This window comes from Dromaius novaehollandiae, chromosome 1, assembly GCF_036370855.1.
Source record: "Dromaius novaehollandiae isolate bDroNov1 chromosome 1, bDroNov1.hap1, whole genome shotgun sequence".
Taxonomy (NCBI): Eukaryota; Metazoa; Chordata; class Aves; order Casuariiformes; family Dromaiidae; genus Dromaius; species Dromaius novaehollandiae.
In genome coordinates, this window is record NC_088098.1 from 139,122,534 (window position 1) to 139,137,326 (window position 14,793).

Here is a 14,793-nt window from a genome sequence, read left to right on the forward strand (position 1 = left end):
TGAAGCCACTTCACAGGGCTGTGTTAGCAAACGACATGCACTCAGATCCGTTTGGTACATGTGGAGTTAACTAAGTTAAGCTTACTCCGGGTTAGCCTCTTTCACCAGGAATGCAATTTGTGTTTACCTATATAAGGAAACCTGTTAGACTTAAATGAGCGTGGCTGGGTTTTTGCCTGCCTGCGCGAGAGGAGCGAGCCCACGCCCTGGCGAGTGGGAGTGCGCGGAGGCTGGACAGAGCTCCGCTTCCTGACTCCAACTCACGGCAGCTCCCTTCAGCCCGAGAACAGCAGCGCAGACCGGGCAACTCAGCTCCCCGTTGGGAAGGACTATTCCCCCACTCCCCTTTCTCAACTTCAGGAAAAGAAGAAAAACTGTCAGTGGAAAAAAAATGGAGAAGCAGGTATGTCACTCGGATCCTTGCAGCTGACGGGCAGCAGCGCTAAACTGCGGAGAGGCTCAGAGTGCTCCTTGTAAGACTTGTTCTCACAACTGTTGTTCCCTCCTAAAATGGCTTGCATGTTTTATAAAGGCTGCAAAGTAAAAGTAAGCCTCTTATGTACAGCAACATCTGTGTGGACAATTACTTTAGCTTATCTGACTTTCCATGTGCTTCTAATTTGGATACACCTTCTTTTACTAGAGACATTATCAAACTTTCTTATCTCTGATGGAACACAGATGTGAGCTGAGATTGGAAATAAGGCTAGATGTATCGATTAACTGTCTGATTTGCTGCAAACACAGAACATTATGGTCCTAATGTGTCTGGAGAAGTCTGTGATTTTGTAGCATAAAAAGTACTTTTTTTTTTTTTTAACTCTGATGTGTATGAATGCAGCTCAGTCAGCATAGCTGGAAGGTGATTGCTGGAATACAGGGAGTTCCTACAGTAATAGGGATTTTTCAGTGAGTTAAATAAACTGCAGGTATTGTTCTAGGAAGTGTAAGCAAAACTTGTTCTGCCATGGGGTTTATCCAAGTTCGGAATAAGGATATGTGTTTCTTTGAAAATATTTGCATATTCTGATAACCTTTACTATAGGGTCTGGCTAAACCCTTAAAGAGAGAGAGAGCGAGACAGAGAGTGAAAGTCTGTTCCTTGAAGATTTTGGACAGGATATAATGAAAAATAAAAATTGAAAATAACATATTTCAAGCAGCTTTCTAATTTGAAGAATGTTGCTCTGCACAATTAGCAAGCATCAGCTTGTTAATTGTGGAAGATCATTCAAGTTTTATGCAGTGATGGTATCAAAGATAGGAATGGAAAGATACTTTCAGCTGATTTCTCTGTAAAGTACTTTCTAGGAAAAAATAGGTGAAGCACAGAGAACTATTCAGAAGCAGGTGGAGTTTGTTTTCAGAGTGATTTTGTTTCTCTGGTCTTAGCAACTGAAAGGCATATGACTGCTTTTCAGAAATTGCTATTGTTAATCATATTTATGTGTGCACGTGAATGCCCTGATCACAGGAGTTGTAGCTACATCTTTCCTGGTGGCCAAAGTGGGAAAGTAAACTACATTCATATTCCTGAGAGTTTAGAAATTTAAAAAGAAGCTTATCATCGTAAACCCTCTTCCTTATAAATTTTTCAAATTTTTACAAATGAACGTCTTCTTGAAAGTAATAATATCATATTGCCTGGTTAAAATTTGTTCAGAATAAGGAATTTTGTTAATTCCTTACTAACACAAGGTTCGTGTTAATGTAGATTCTCATTCATTTATGTATAAGATATTTCTAAACCCCTGACTTGTAATGCTTAGAGAGGCATTAATGGGAATTACATGGAAAATCCATACTAGTTTCAGCAGAGATTCTTATAGCATCATCAACATTGCAAAGAAAGTGCTTCCGTACTAAAGCTAATGGGTTCCTTGTCTTGAAACGTATTTGGTCTTGGTGGACATCACCACAGCAAAGAACTTAGGATGGGTAGGCCAGAACCAGGGAGTATAAAAAATTTCACTTGTCTCGCTTCTTATCCTGGTGGGTCTGTACTTCTCATGCAACCCTTATTATCGTGAATTGAGCAGGAGCACAGAGAAAAGAGTTTTGTTTTTCTGTTTATTTGTTTAGTGTTTTTTTTTTTTAAGCAGGAACGTTCACAATTAAATCATGTATTTAAAAGGCAGGAGATGACACCAGAGAAACATGCTTTTGTATTGGCTTATCTCTAGTCTGTCCAGTAAATTATAGTGCACCTATCTTTAGTGACTAGCCATGTTGTAATCATAACTGTTCTTTTTCTGTACAAAGTGGGGTGGAAACCCAATTTACAGTCTTCACAATATATACTGGACTGACATGAGTTTGCTCTGCCCCAAGCTCTAAGTAGCCCCTGGGTAAAATCTGTGCGGCCACATCAGGGCAGTGCTGGCCCTGCCTGCCCTGAGGCAAGCTTTGATAGTGCATCTCATCCAGGGGCTCAAAGGGCTTTGAGGGCTCTCCCCCGCTTCAGCCGTGATGTATGCCTTGTGCCCTGCTCTGCCACGTGCTGTGCTCACAGCAGTGCGGTGGGACTGGATCCGCCTTGGTGTGGTGCTATGGTGATGGTGGTGCACAAGGTTTGGTTGGCTTGGATGCACAAAAGGCAAAATCTTCCCTTTCCAAGATGTATGACTGGAAGACACATCCTGGGTGAATTTTATCTTGTTTACAGTGAGAAAAGAATCAAGAAGTAGACACAACAATTTAAAGTATGGGGCAGATTTCAAGTATGGGTTTTACTTCAAATTGGGGGAAAAAAAGAAGAAGAAGAAAAAAAATCCAGTAGCTGTGACTATGTTAGACAATGACCCCGCTCTCTTTCCTGAGTTCCTGCAAGTCAGCCTAGTGTCCTTGCCACTGGTCTCCAATCCACATTAATAGGTAATGTATTTCTTTCACTGATCAGAAAAAGAACTAATGTTTACTGCAACCCTGTTTAAAGGCTTATTTTCATTCATTCAAGGATTCTTTGAGGTCAGTTTTAATAATAGAGTGGTACTCAGGATGCAGCGGTGATGCCATATTGGACTGTGCATTTTGCAGATGAGCATGCTGAACCTAGGCAAAGGGGCTGAGCCCAACAAATCTGTGCGTGAACTTATGGTACTATCTCTATTTGTGTAACTGTGAGACAGTACTGAAGTGAAACAGAACTACTTGGATTTGACAGTTTGATTTTAATGCATGACTGAATTGGAAATTTTGTTTGCATGTCAGGGCTGTGAAGCCCCAAATTATTTATAGGTAAGATAAAGGCTTTGATTACTTGGCCAAAATTATTTTTTGTCTCTCTGTAGTATTACCAATGGGATAAACTTATGTGAACTATCACTCATTTGTGGCTTTTGCAGGTCGAATGTATTGACTTTTAAAGTAGAGAATGTTGTATGTATCTATCATAAAATTTTTGTTTACAAGTGAAAGAACATTCCGACATTTCCCTCTCTCATTCTGAATTTAAATATTTCTGGAAATCGTAAATGTTTTTCACATTTAGTTACCTGTTCATCCTCCAAACAGAAAACTTTCTTTGCTTGAGTTGAACAGAACCATCACCGTATGTGTTTATTTTCACTTCCATTTTTTTCTTGTAATTTGAAGCTGAGTACTCGTGTACATTGGCAGTTGGGCACATCAGTTCCCCACCACCACCACCACCAATATCTCTTAACACTTGTTTAATAATAATTAAAAAAAAAAAAGTAGGCTTTCAAAAGTGTAACTAGAGAGCTTGAAATAACAAACGAGCATGCTGCACTGGTTGCATGCTCTCTTTACAGTTTTGTTAAAGGCTTTGCCATTCCATTATGCTATCATTTTCTAGTGTAAGCATTTTATATGGCATGTGTGATTTCATTGCCCTTACGTGACCTTGGTAAATTCCTTTTTTTCCCCTGAAGCACATGCCTAATTGAAAATTGCCATGAGCAGTTGCAGAGCTGTAAGCAAGGACTCTAAGAATATGGCAAGAGGGAGATGGGTGCCCAAAGCCTGGGTGAGATCTGCTCTTCGGCAGTATGCATTGCACTGCACTAGGTTAAATCTTCGTTATGAATAAGCATAATAAGGAAGTAAGAGAAGGGCATCATAATCCATTTGCCCAGAACATCTACCTAGTGTTGTTGCTATCCAGAGATTATGCGATCCACAAAAAGTACGTATTTTTTGATTTATTTTATTTTATTATTTTATTTTTACTTCTGCATTACTCTTGTTCCACCCTTGGGTAGGTATAGCGGAGTTTAAAGTTTAAAATACCGTTCCAGATCTGACCTGTGTTTTCTAGTCCAGCTGCTGTCCTCATTCCACAGTGCCGCACTTGGCTCTGCTTAACCATCGTGTTTGAGGATATAGTCGTGATGATCAGGCTGCACCCACAACCTAAAAATGAGGCATCATATTCCCTGTTAGAAGCCTCTATTCTAGCATTACGTTACTAGCTCCTGTGAGCATATGTGCTTAAGAATCATGCAAATGAAGGAGACAAAAAGCTAGTGAATGTAAAGCTGAGGAAGTGGGGAAAGAAAACAGGACTGCTCCAGATCAGAGAACACTAAACTGTGCTCTGGTTTAAAAAATGAAATTTGCAAAATCTGTATACTTATTCACCAATATGTAATTGTTCAAGGCAGGAAAAAAATGCAAGTCCTTTAATTAAAAAGAGTTAAGAAACATAAAGCATGAAGCTTTTATTTGAAAAAGATGCAAAACTGCAGTTTTATCATGCATTCTAGTATGTTTATCCAGTCTGAAAAGTTCAGAAAACTACCGGGCTGAAGATTAAGCCCAAGGAATTCTCTAGTCCTGTGATATCTCTCAAATAGTCTGCTTTATGCATGCTTATCATTTGAACTTGTTTTCATGTTTATTCCAAGTTATATTTCAGAACTAGTTATTAGAGATAGAGCTTTAAGACTCATCTGGGAAGGTATTGAAGATACACAACTTGTTTTAAAATCTGAGTTTACCAGCTTCTTAGTATTTCCATAGTGTGTGTGTGTGAGAGAGCTTTTTTCCCACGAATAAAAATGTTAGTATTAAATCTAACTTTTGGTGCTGTAGCAAGTAATTAAGGGAATGCATAAACACTTCTGAGCATGTTTTATGTGGTTCAATTTTCTTATTATTTTAATTTCATATTAAATGTATATGTTCAGCAAGACATTTAAGAACACAGTTGAGGCTGAAACTCTTAATGTACACAGATGCATTTTTCCCAACACATCTATATCTAAGATTTTAGCACATGTTCAAATCCAAATATGCCTAAATGCTGTGCTATTATTTTTGGTGGTAGGGGGCAGAGTATTTGGTTTTTGTTGTTGTTTTTCGTTGTTTTTTCTTTTTAGTCAAAAAGCTTCCATTCTTCTGATCCTGTGCACAGAGAATGGAAAACCTGATATCTGCTTATAGCTAAATCAGCTAACACTTATAGAATTTTTTAAGAAAAAAATTAGCACCTTAATTTCATAGGTTTTTTTTTTTTTTTTGGAAAAGTCCTTTGAGGGATAGATTTTTAATTTCATTCTTTTTTCACTGTTGGTTTCACTCAGTGGTAGTTGTAACATCGGTCCTGCACATGTCAGATTTAGGGAGATGGCAGGAAAAAAAATGAGCTTTTTTTTTTTTTTTTTTTTGCTAGATATGATTATATGAAGTTTCATATAATTTCAGCTTCATTTATCATTTAGTGAAGTTTACATTCAGGGCTATGAATGAAATGACATTTTTGACACCAAGTGCATAGCTCCACTCATTCCAACAGGCTGAGAACACTTTTATTTGTAACACACTAGATTAAACAGCATATAGGGTGTCAGTTTATAAGTGTCATGACTTGTTCACTGTGCTTTTCCAGTGATGCCTGTGCTCCTGCTGCTGAGTTTCTAACCTTTCTGTTTTGTAGCTGCCTGGTCTGGAAAAATCCATATAAAACCTCAGATCAGGCCTCCTAAGGTGAATATTTTTGGGCACACTTAATTTCGCTACGTATGAAGCAACAGTGTTCCTGCTATGTTGGCTCTGTAAAACAAGCAATTGTTTTGCTACGTTTCTTATCTTTTTTTTTTCTTTTTTGTCTCTTTCACAAGAAATTCCACACCATTTTAGCAGAGGAGTTTAAGTATTAGCAGTTAAGGTAAGAATTCATAATTAAGTATGGCAATAGGCCACAAAGTGGTTTGGGATATCCTATTGGTGGTTGTTTCAAAGTTATACAGCTGCGCTTAACACTCTAGTGGGCAATTCTGGATACGTTGTGTTTTGCCTTTCATACATTGCCATATCACCACCATTAGTGCAGGGCTTAGACTGTAAACATCTGTTTGCTTTTATTGCACATGTGTTACTTAAGATGTTCTGTTTTTACATGATGTAAATCACTGGACTCAACTGGCATGTATGATTCATTTACCAAATAAACCTTAAAATATGTCAATAAAATGTATATCCTACAGGATGACATATTTGTTGTGTACAGATCAAAAAGCTGAAAAATTTGTGTCTATAGAGTCACTGATATTTCATATTTTAGTGGGTGGGGTTGTTTTGTTTTTAACTGTTTGGACAGTCATGTAATTGTCAGTACAGAAGGGAAAAAAATGCAGTGAAACTGATGTGCAGTCATGATGTGCAATACATTGGACAACAGTGATAGGAGTAGAGAAATGCACCTGACATTAGAAAACAAAATGGCAAAGTCTATAAATCCTTCATTCTAGAGTCTCACCATATTCATGGTATGAAACAGAACACTTATAATAAAAAACCAAATGCATTTTGATAGTGCTGTGTATAGTTTACAGTGTTCTCTTAAATGAAAAGGTTGCCCAGATTTTGTAATAAGCTTATCTGTTGATCTCCATAACTTTTGAGTAATACCTTATAGATAGATTGGCATTTTAGACATCTAATTTTGTGGTTCTAATGTGTACTATTTCACATTGATAGAATGCACAACAGAATTGTTTGGTTTAAATTAATGAAAATGAGCTCAGTGAGGTGACCTACAGTTGTTAGCTTGCATTTTAATATTACAAGTTAACCTAATATGTGTTGAAGGTTTTGGTTCTTATATTTCTGTTCCCTTAAGGGTTGAATCTGAATGTTTTGTCTATGTCACATGAGAATGAAAGAAACAAAACATGATAGGAGAAAGTTGAAGATTACAGTCAAGTAGAACCATCAGCTGAATAATCCTTTATTAGAGACACTTTAAAGTTTTGGGCTTTGCAGAATTGCTGTAATCCACTAAAAGATAAAAAGCTGAGGTTTTTTAAATCCAGGAAATTAAAAAGTTTAATCAATGGAGGTTTCATCTGTAAGGTTTTCATTACATCATCCAGGCTGAGAGAGCTAGATGTAGTTTGTGAATAGAACTAAATGCAGAAGTCATTTGACTAACTGGCAAGCTGGTTAGAAACCAAGAAGATAAAAGTTAATAAAAAGAGGCACAAATCACTACAGTCAGGAAGGAAATTGAATTATTTCCCATTTTGTATCAATAAATTATAATTAGCAGGAGTATCTGGGGGCTATTGCAAATCAGGAACTGAACTTGAGTCACCAATATGACAAAATGTTGAAACATGAAAATGTCATTCTGGGACTCATTACTGAAAGTAGTGTATACAAGAGGAGGAGAGGTAATTATTTCACCCTGTTCCACCATGATAAGCCTCCAGCCTGAATTCTTCATCCTGTTTGGTACGTGGTGCTTCAAGAAACATGCATGCAAACTGGAGAGTCTAATGCAAAGCAAACAAAAAAATGTAACAAGAAAACATGACACAGATTGCAGGAACTGGGCATGTTTTATTTAAAACATAGGTTCCAGAGCATCCTGTACAAGGACTCTTCTGAAGTAATAATGTGGTCAGGTTCGTTGACCTGAAGGACCCAAGGAGTGGCTAAGCTCTCCCTGCTACCCCTATACACGCCTGCTGCCTGCTACTGCCTTGGTGTGAGAATGGTGAAACTGGAAGCAGGTGTGTGGGAACCAGCCAGAGCTGGGGACTGCTGCTGCAACCAGGTGACTCTCTGATCTGACAATCAAAGTGCTACCTGCACAAACTGAGTTTGGCAAATCACTGTCTTGGAAAGAAAATAAATGGTGCTCTAATACAGAAAAGTGGTCATAAATATGACAGCGAGTGATTCATCATCTCCACTGAAGATGGAACAAAAAGCAATCTGCAGCAAGGGCGATTCAGATTAGACTTTAGGACAAACTTAGTAGCTACAACGTCATTTAAGCACTGGAATGGATTACCCAAAGTGGTTGTCAGATCCTTGTCTTTGGAGGTTTTTAACAGGTTAAACAAACATCTGTTGTGAATGGTCTAAGTATACTTGATCCTTCCTGGGAGCAGGGAAATGGATTAGATACGTGACCCCACAAAGACTTTTCCAGACCTGCGTTTCTCTTATTCCTTCCTTCAGACTTTTGGCATGGAATTTGGGAATGTTTCCCTATTTCAGATGTGGTGTGCCCTATGGCCATGCCCCAGCTCCATAGTTGTGTATGACCTGGGCCTGCATCTGCCCTTTATCTCCCACCTTGCACCCCCAATTCCTGTTCAAACTAAGTGCTAGTAGCTCAGCAGAGCAAGACTCTGCAGGCCCTTATCCCTGGGGAAGAGCAGGCTCGGCATCAGGCTGGAATTGCATACAACATATGAGACAGCCGAGGGTGCTCAGCGCTGCAGAGTCTGATTTGCTCCTTCTAATATTATAGACTAATTGCTTGGGAATTTGGGAACTGCATTTACTCCGCTTTTAACTTCTAGCCAGTCATTAGTCTCAAGTATCATCAGCGAGACTCTTATTTTAATATTAGCATTTAGCAGCAACAAATAAAGAGATGACATGCAGAATGCAAAACCTACTGAAATCATAGTAAAACTCAGTGGAAATAGTTACACATGTGTAACCATTATGACATTGTACAAAATACATACTTTTTCCTCTTATTATAAAAATTATGTAATGTACTAATAAAAAACTGAACAATCTCTGTAGATGTAAGGCAAGCAAGAATATATCTACTGCAAATAAATGTGGGAGAATTAAAATAGCCTGTGCCAGTGCAGGAGGGGACATTGTTCTCCCAAGCACTCTGTCTAAATAGAAGGTAGGTCTCAGAGTTACGTGATGAGGTTGTCCATGGAGAGCATGGTGTAGCATCTGGTTTGCTTTGCAGAATGTGTTATTGATGTACTATGGGCAACAAATTAGTACATCTCCCATGGTTATTCAGCAGTGTTGAGTCATTGGTTACAGTGGATCAATGCAGTATACTGTTGTGCAATATCCATTAAGCTCACTAGGAGAATAAGAGGCATAACATTTGATCAGTCAGGTCCCAAGTTAGAGTTGATGATCCAAGAGAATGTAAAACCAGAAAAAATTAAACATGGAAATGGAAGTGAGTTTTTTCTTTTTTTCTTTTTTTTTCCTCTGCATGATAATTTCCATAACCTCATTTTAATGAGTCAGCATTTCTGAGGTCAGAGTGGGTAAACTGAATTCCTGAATGATGACTGACTTAATTGTAAGTGTTAGCAGAAATCTTTTTAATATCACAAGCATCCACTTAAACCTGTCCATCTACTCATTTTCCTATGAATAGTTTACTTTGTTCCGACAGGGAGGGTGCGAAGGCATTACAGCAGGTATACTGGCTAGCAAAACAGTCTGTTTTGCTACCATACTGTTCCAAGTCTTCCCTGTGTTCATGGGGCAGGTACATGATAGGCAGAGGCTGAATAAAATCCCCTCATTCCCGCTGCAGGCAGGGCAGTGTTTTTCAGAACCGCTTTTCAGACCGGTATTTAGCCTAAGTGATGAGACAGCCACCGTGAATTTCACAGCTTCCAGAGTAAGGCCATGTGGATCGTGATGGGGGACTCCAGCTCGCAGGAGGGATTTCATAACACATTCTGCTCATTGCTGTTGAAAGCTTACCGTCTTTCACAGTGCTCTCTGACTTAATCCAATCCTTATTCTGGAAGGGAATGTTGTCTCAGGCAACCAATGTGTAACTCTTGTAAAATATTTGGTTTTGATGGCAATCATTACTATGACTTTCAGTTACTATTTCAGGGAACTAGAGCATATTACATTTTATATTCACAGGCAACATCACTCTCATTTCTGAGGTTTAGAAGTTCTGCATCTAAAAATATTTTGCAAAAGTTAAATTGAACCAGGCTACTAAAATATTCAGTAATTATAGGCAACTGTATGGCCATATGTCTATTCAAAAATAGCTTTTAACATTTTGCCTAGAGACAAATCCTCTTTAAAGTGCTTAGACAAGCTAAGTCCAAAGCTCAAATTTGCTTAGCAGAACATCATCTTTCAAACAAGGTTCAATAATTCTCCTAGATTAAGACCATAGGACCATATCAGTGGCTTTTAGTGTATTTATACTAAAGACAGATGTCAAAGTAAAAATCTAACAGAACATGTGGCAAACCTCTTGTCCAGAAATGTATGAATATAGTACCAATACTCAAGAAATTTTTTTTTGTCTGTCTGAAGGAACTATTTAATTTGCTGAACTTGGATGCTGTCACCTGTATTCTAAACAGAAGCAAAGCATAACTTGAGGTGACCTAAGTCTCAATATTTTTCCTGCTGAAGACATTAAAGACTGGATTGAGAAAAGATTTTGTGTTATGAATTAGGTTCTGTAGTGCTTAACTTCCAGGGGCATGGAGCCTGGTCTTAAGCTTCCACTACCAAGCCTTTCATAATTAATTAGTACTTCAGAACAAGACCTACAATAGAGACGATGATGGGCTGCCTAAAGCTAGCCAGAAGCAGAACTTCTTTTTTCTTCTTCTTCTTTTTTTCCTCTAGGTTTGGTCTACCAAACCTCTCTAGGTTTTGGTTTGGTCTACCTTTTATGTAATGGACTAGCTTGCCCTGGAAATGCAAGATGTGTGCTGGAGGTCTTTCCCTGGCTAAGGACATTCCAGTCTGTGCTGAGTATTTCTCAGGAAGGAATTGCTGTGGCCATGAGATTGCAGGAAATCTGTGTGGTTATAAACTCCTTCTCGCTCCCTCTTGTGATGCCTGTGTCATTGAGAGAAAGATGGTGTAAAAGCCTGGACTTTGTGGTCTTCTGTGGAGAGTTCTCACCAAGGGAAGGTACTGAGCTGTTTGAACAAGTATGGAATCAGATTTCCATTTACCTAGGGTTTTAAAAAAAACAGGCCCTGAAGAAGTCAGTTTTATCATTTGCAGCTGATTCCTACATCTTGTGTTCAAGCCTCTGTCTATTTTTTAGGATAGCCTGAACTGGGTTGTACCTGTTAAACACAGTGGTAGGAGAGTGACAATGTTATACTTTCCCATTTCAGGAGAGACTGTGCCCAAGGTTTCTTCTTTCTTGCCCATAAGTGCAGACTAATCCACCTGGAGTATTCCTTTTTTTGAAATGCTGGACACAGCTATGGCTTCTTTTCTCTGAATGATCAGTGAATGATCAGCAGGTGGGATTTTCAAAGTAGTAATATTAGTGTTTGCACTGTCCTGTGGAAGAAACAGTCAATTTATGAAGTATTGAGAGCAGAGATCCCTGTGTTCACAGGACCACAAGAAAATTTCTTTCCTGTAACCTCTCACAAAACTTCTGACAAGAGATTTTTTTAAGGCTTTGAACACACGAATGCATAGGTTAGACCCTGGCAACTGAAATTGGCCTCATTTTTAAAAGCTGCAGATACTCTCTATGCGTTATCTCACTCACCAACGGAGCAAACACACTTTAGGGCTGAGGGCAGTGCCCCACTGTTTCACATGTTCACTGTTTAACGCCTGCCACTCCTTTCTCTCAGATGGACAGAGGTTGCTTGCTCATATACTCTTTCCACTATATGCTATGCACAGGGTTTATGCTTGATGTACGACTTCTCTGTTCTTAATCACACTGGCTTAGTTTGTCTTCTCTAAAGTTTCTGTGAAATTGTAGGTGGAAAAGGGCTTTTAAGATACTCTGAAAAGAGAAAGGGTTTTGTTTCTTTTGTTTGATTTTCTGTTTTTTTCAAAGTCCATGCTTGGTTTTGGACACAATCTGTACAGTTGGCCTATCTCCAAAATGGCTTATGGTTTTACTCTTTAAGAGAGAGCGAGGCTTAAATAACAGGAGATTTAAAGTTAAGTATGTCGTTTGTTCTTAACCATGCTCCTTTGCCCCCCCCCCAATATAAGGGTTATAATATAATATAATTATATCATCTAATTCCAGTCTAACAAACAATTGCAATCATATAGTTTCCTGCTGACTTTTCAGGTGCTGTAAATACCCTCTGCTGTGCAAACACCAGTATTCAGACATCTTGCAAAAGATATGGTTATATGTTCTTCTCCCTTCCCACAAAAAGACAAAATGTCTTTCTGCTTCCAGAGATACTCTTCACCATATATGTTGCTCTAAAATTGAGTTGCAAACTATTAAACTGAAACAATAAAATGAAGTGTGTTATAAAGTTCCTTTTTTTGTATAGTATAGCCTTTCCAGTTGCAGTGTTTATCTGCCTAATGTTCAAAATGGTGGCTATAAAGAATATAAGTGTCTGGAAGGATTTCAAAGACATAAAGAATAGGAATTGTTTGCAGTGTTTCATTCTAGCATGTTTAACAAGGGATGTTGAATGGGTATTACAGAAGCACTCAAACTGCACTGATCAACATACAAAAATTAATATATGGTGTATGACAGTTTTGGGAAAAGATCTGTATCCAATTATAAATTCCTTTTTAATTTATGAGTAACATTTATGTGGACTAGTCTTCCAAGGGAAGTGGTAAAGCAGTATGTACTAAACCATTGGAAAATGAACTGTACAAAGTCTTTAAAGGCTCTTCAGAAAACAGATCTGAAAAGAGTGGAGGTACAGACTTGATGGCATAATGGAGTTTCCATTTCTACTTTTTGACTTGTATTTTGACAATTGTGCGAGCCATAATGTGCTTTCTCAGAACAATCAGGATATGCCAAATTTATAGCATTCAGAGCGTAAGAACTTCTTTCTCTCTTCTTGCTATTAAAGAATTTTCTGATTAAAAAGTTCTTTATTGGGAAAGGCATATTAAATGGAGAATCAAGAAAAGTGTGTGCCAGTTTAAATAAGGATGGAGTTTCTGTACAAAGCACAAAAAATAGCGCACTCTGAAATAGCTAATGTGCTGCCAATTAGAGCAATAGTCTGGGCTATGATACAGATAGACCCAGCTCTATCTTTCACCTGTTTTTTTTTTTTTTTTTTTTTTCCTAGTTTACAAGGTGGCACTGCAAGCCACCATCGGCTTTGGAGCTCCAGTATGAAGATCCTCTCAATGGCTTGCATGAAAATACTAATACCCACATTTTGTACTTACTGGAGCTTCTGTAAGATCTACAGAGTAGCTTTTCATGTGGTACAGACTAGTCTTGGAAAGACCTGTGAGCATGGCACTCACTGTCCTCTTCTGAAAGTAGCTTAATTCTACTTAATTAGCAAAGCAAAATGAGTTACTTAGATATTTCTGGTTAATGTTGTTTTATTTACCCATTTTTTTTCACTAATCATTTTTGCTGGAAAACAGCAGCTGGTCAAAACAAACTTTTTTGCAGGACTGATCTTGTTTCAAAAACACTTTCATGACAGAAAGACCTTTCAGTCCTAACAGTTCCTGGTAAAAGGGGGATGTGGACAAGAAATGTAGAAGTCTGCTTCACAAGTACAGATAAATTTGTTTTTAAGTTCTCTAGTCCAGGCTCCCTCAGAGTCAGGTTCAAGTTGTAGGTAGAATGGGATCTTAACCCTGAATCTGTCATATCTTGGATGAGTGACCAGATCCTGGCTGCCTCAAGCGTCGCTCTATAGCTATCTCTGTTCCACTTTGTATTTTTTTTTTTTCTTTCAATAAGGCTCAGAGCTCACACCTCAGGTGAGTGTCATGCCCATTTTAGTGATTCTTTCTCTCTGACTCCTCTTCTGTTTCAGACTGCCTTAAATTTACTTAGGTTTAGAGTGAGGCATTTCTCAAAGGAAAGTTGTTTTCTGCCCAGTTCTAACTCTGCCTGTACAAAGTAATTTATCTCCACAGTACTTCTTCCCATGCCTTCTTTCTCTGTAGTAAGTTTAAAAAAAAAAAAAAAAAACCCAACCCCCCAGTCTGTTGGAATTACAGCATGATGATGCAGGCAGGAATAGTCCTCTAAGGAAAATGGTTCTGCTTCTGCAGCGACTACTTTATAAGGGGAATTGAAGGGACCTTGTTTTATGTCAGATCTGTGCACCTGGCAGTTTCATATACAATGCTGCCAGTTCCTGGAACAAGTTCAAATGGCTTTTACTTCGGGGGCACTTAACCACATGAGCTACCAGTTTCACTCTTATGACCACGCTGTTCAGATGTGACTGGGCTTATCTCAGGGCACCAACCCTGCTCAGGAGGCCTCACTTTCAAAGAGGGTGGCTAGTCTTATTCATCCACAGTTTCATCAGCCTTTATCCTCATCCAGGTCCCTGACCGTTCCTCCCGCTGTTGCAATGTGCTTCTTTTCAGGCTTTGATCGTCCTTTCCCGGAAACTTAATCTGTCTTTGCTGAACGTGCTTTTACTTGGTAAAGTTCAGCTTTGGTTAACCACAGCTTGCAGCTTGTTGAGTACAAGGATCCTTGAAACAAACTGTTTTACCTATTATTTTTCAGCTTTGTGCATGTATATTCACACAAACTAGTATGTGACCCCCCGCCCCCACTAAATTCAAGGGCTGTAGCCTATGTCAAGTGTGCCTGCCTGAGCC

The 14,793-nt window shown here is 38.6% G+C and overlaps 1 protein-coding gene across 1 annotated transcript in view; it reads left to right on the forward strand.

The window, feature by feature from the left end:
- The first annotated feature begins 249 nt into the window (after nt 1–249).
- MID1 (midline 1) overlaps nt 250–14,793 on the forward strand; it is a 260,488-nt gene continuing 245,944 nt past the window's right edge. The window contains exon 1 of the mRNA XM_064500438.1: nt 250–403. The gene's annotated coding sequence lies outside the window, so the exon portion shown is untranslated. The remainder of the gene's footprint in view (nt 404–14,793) is intronic.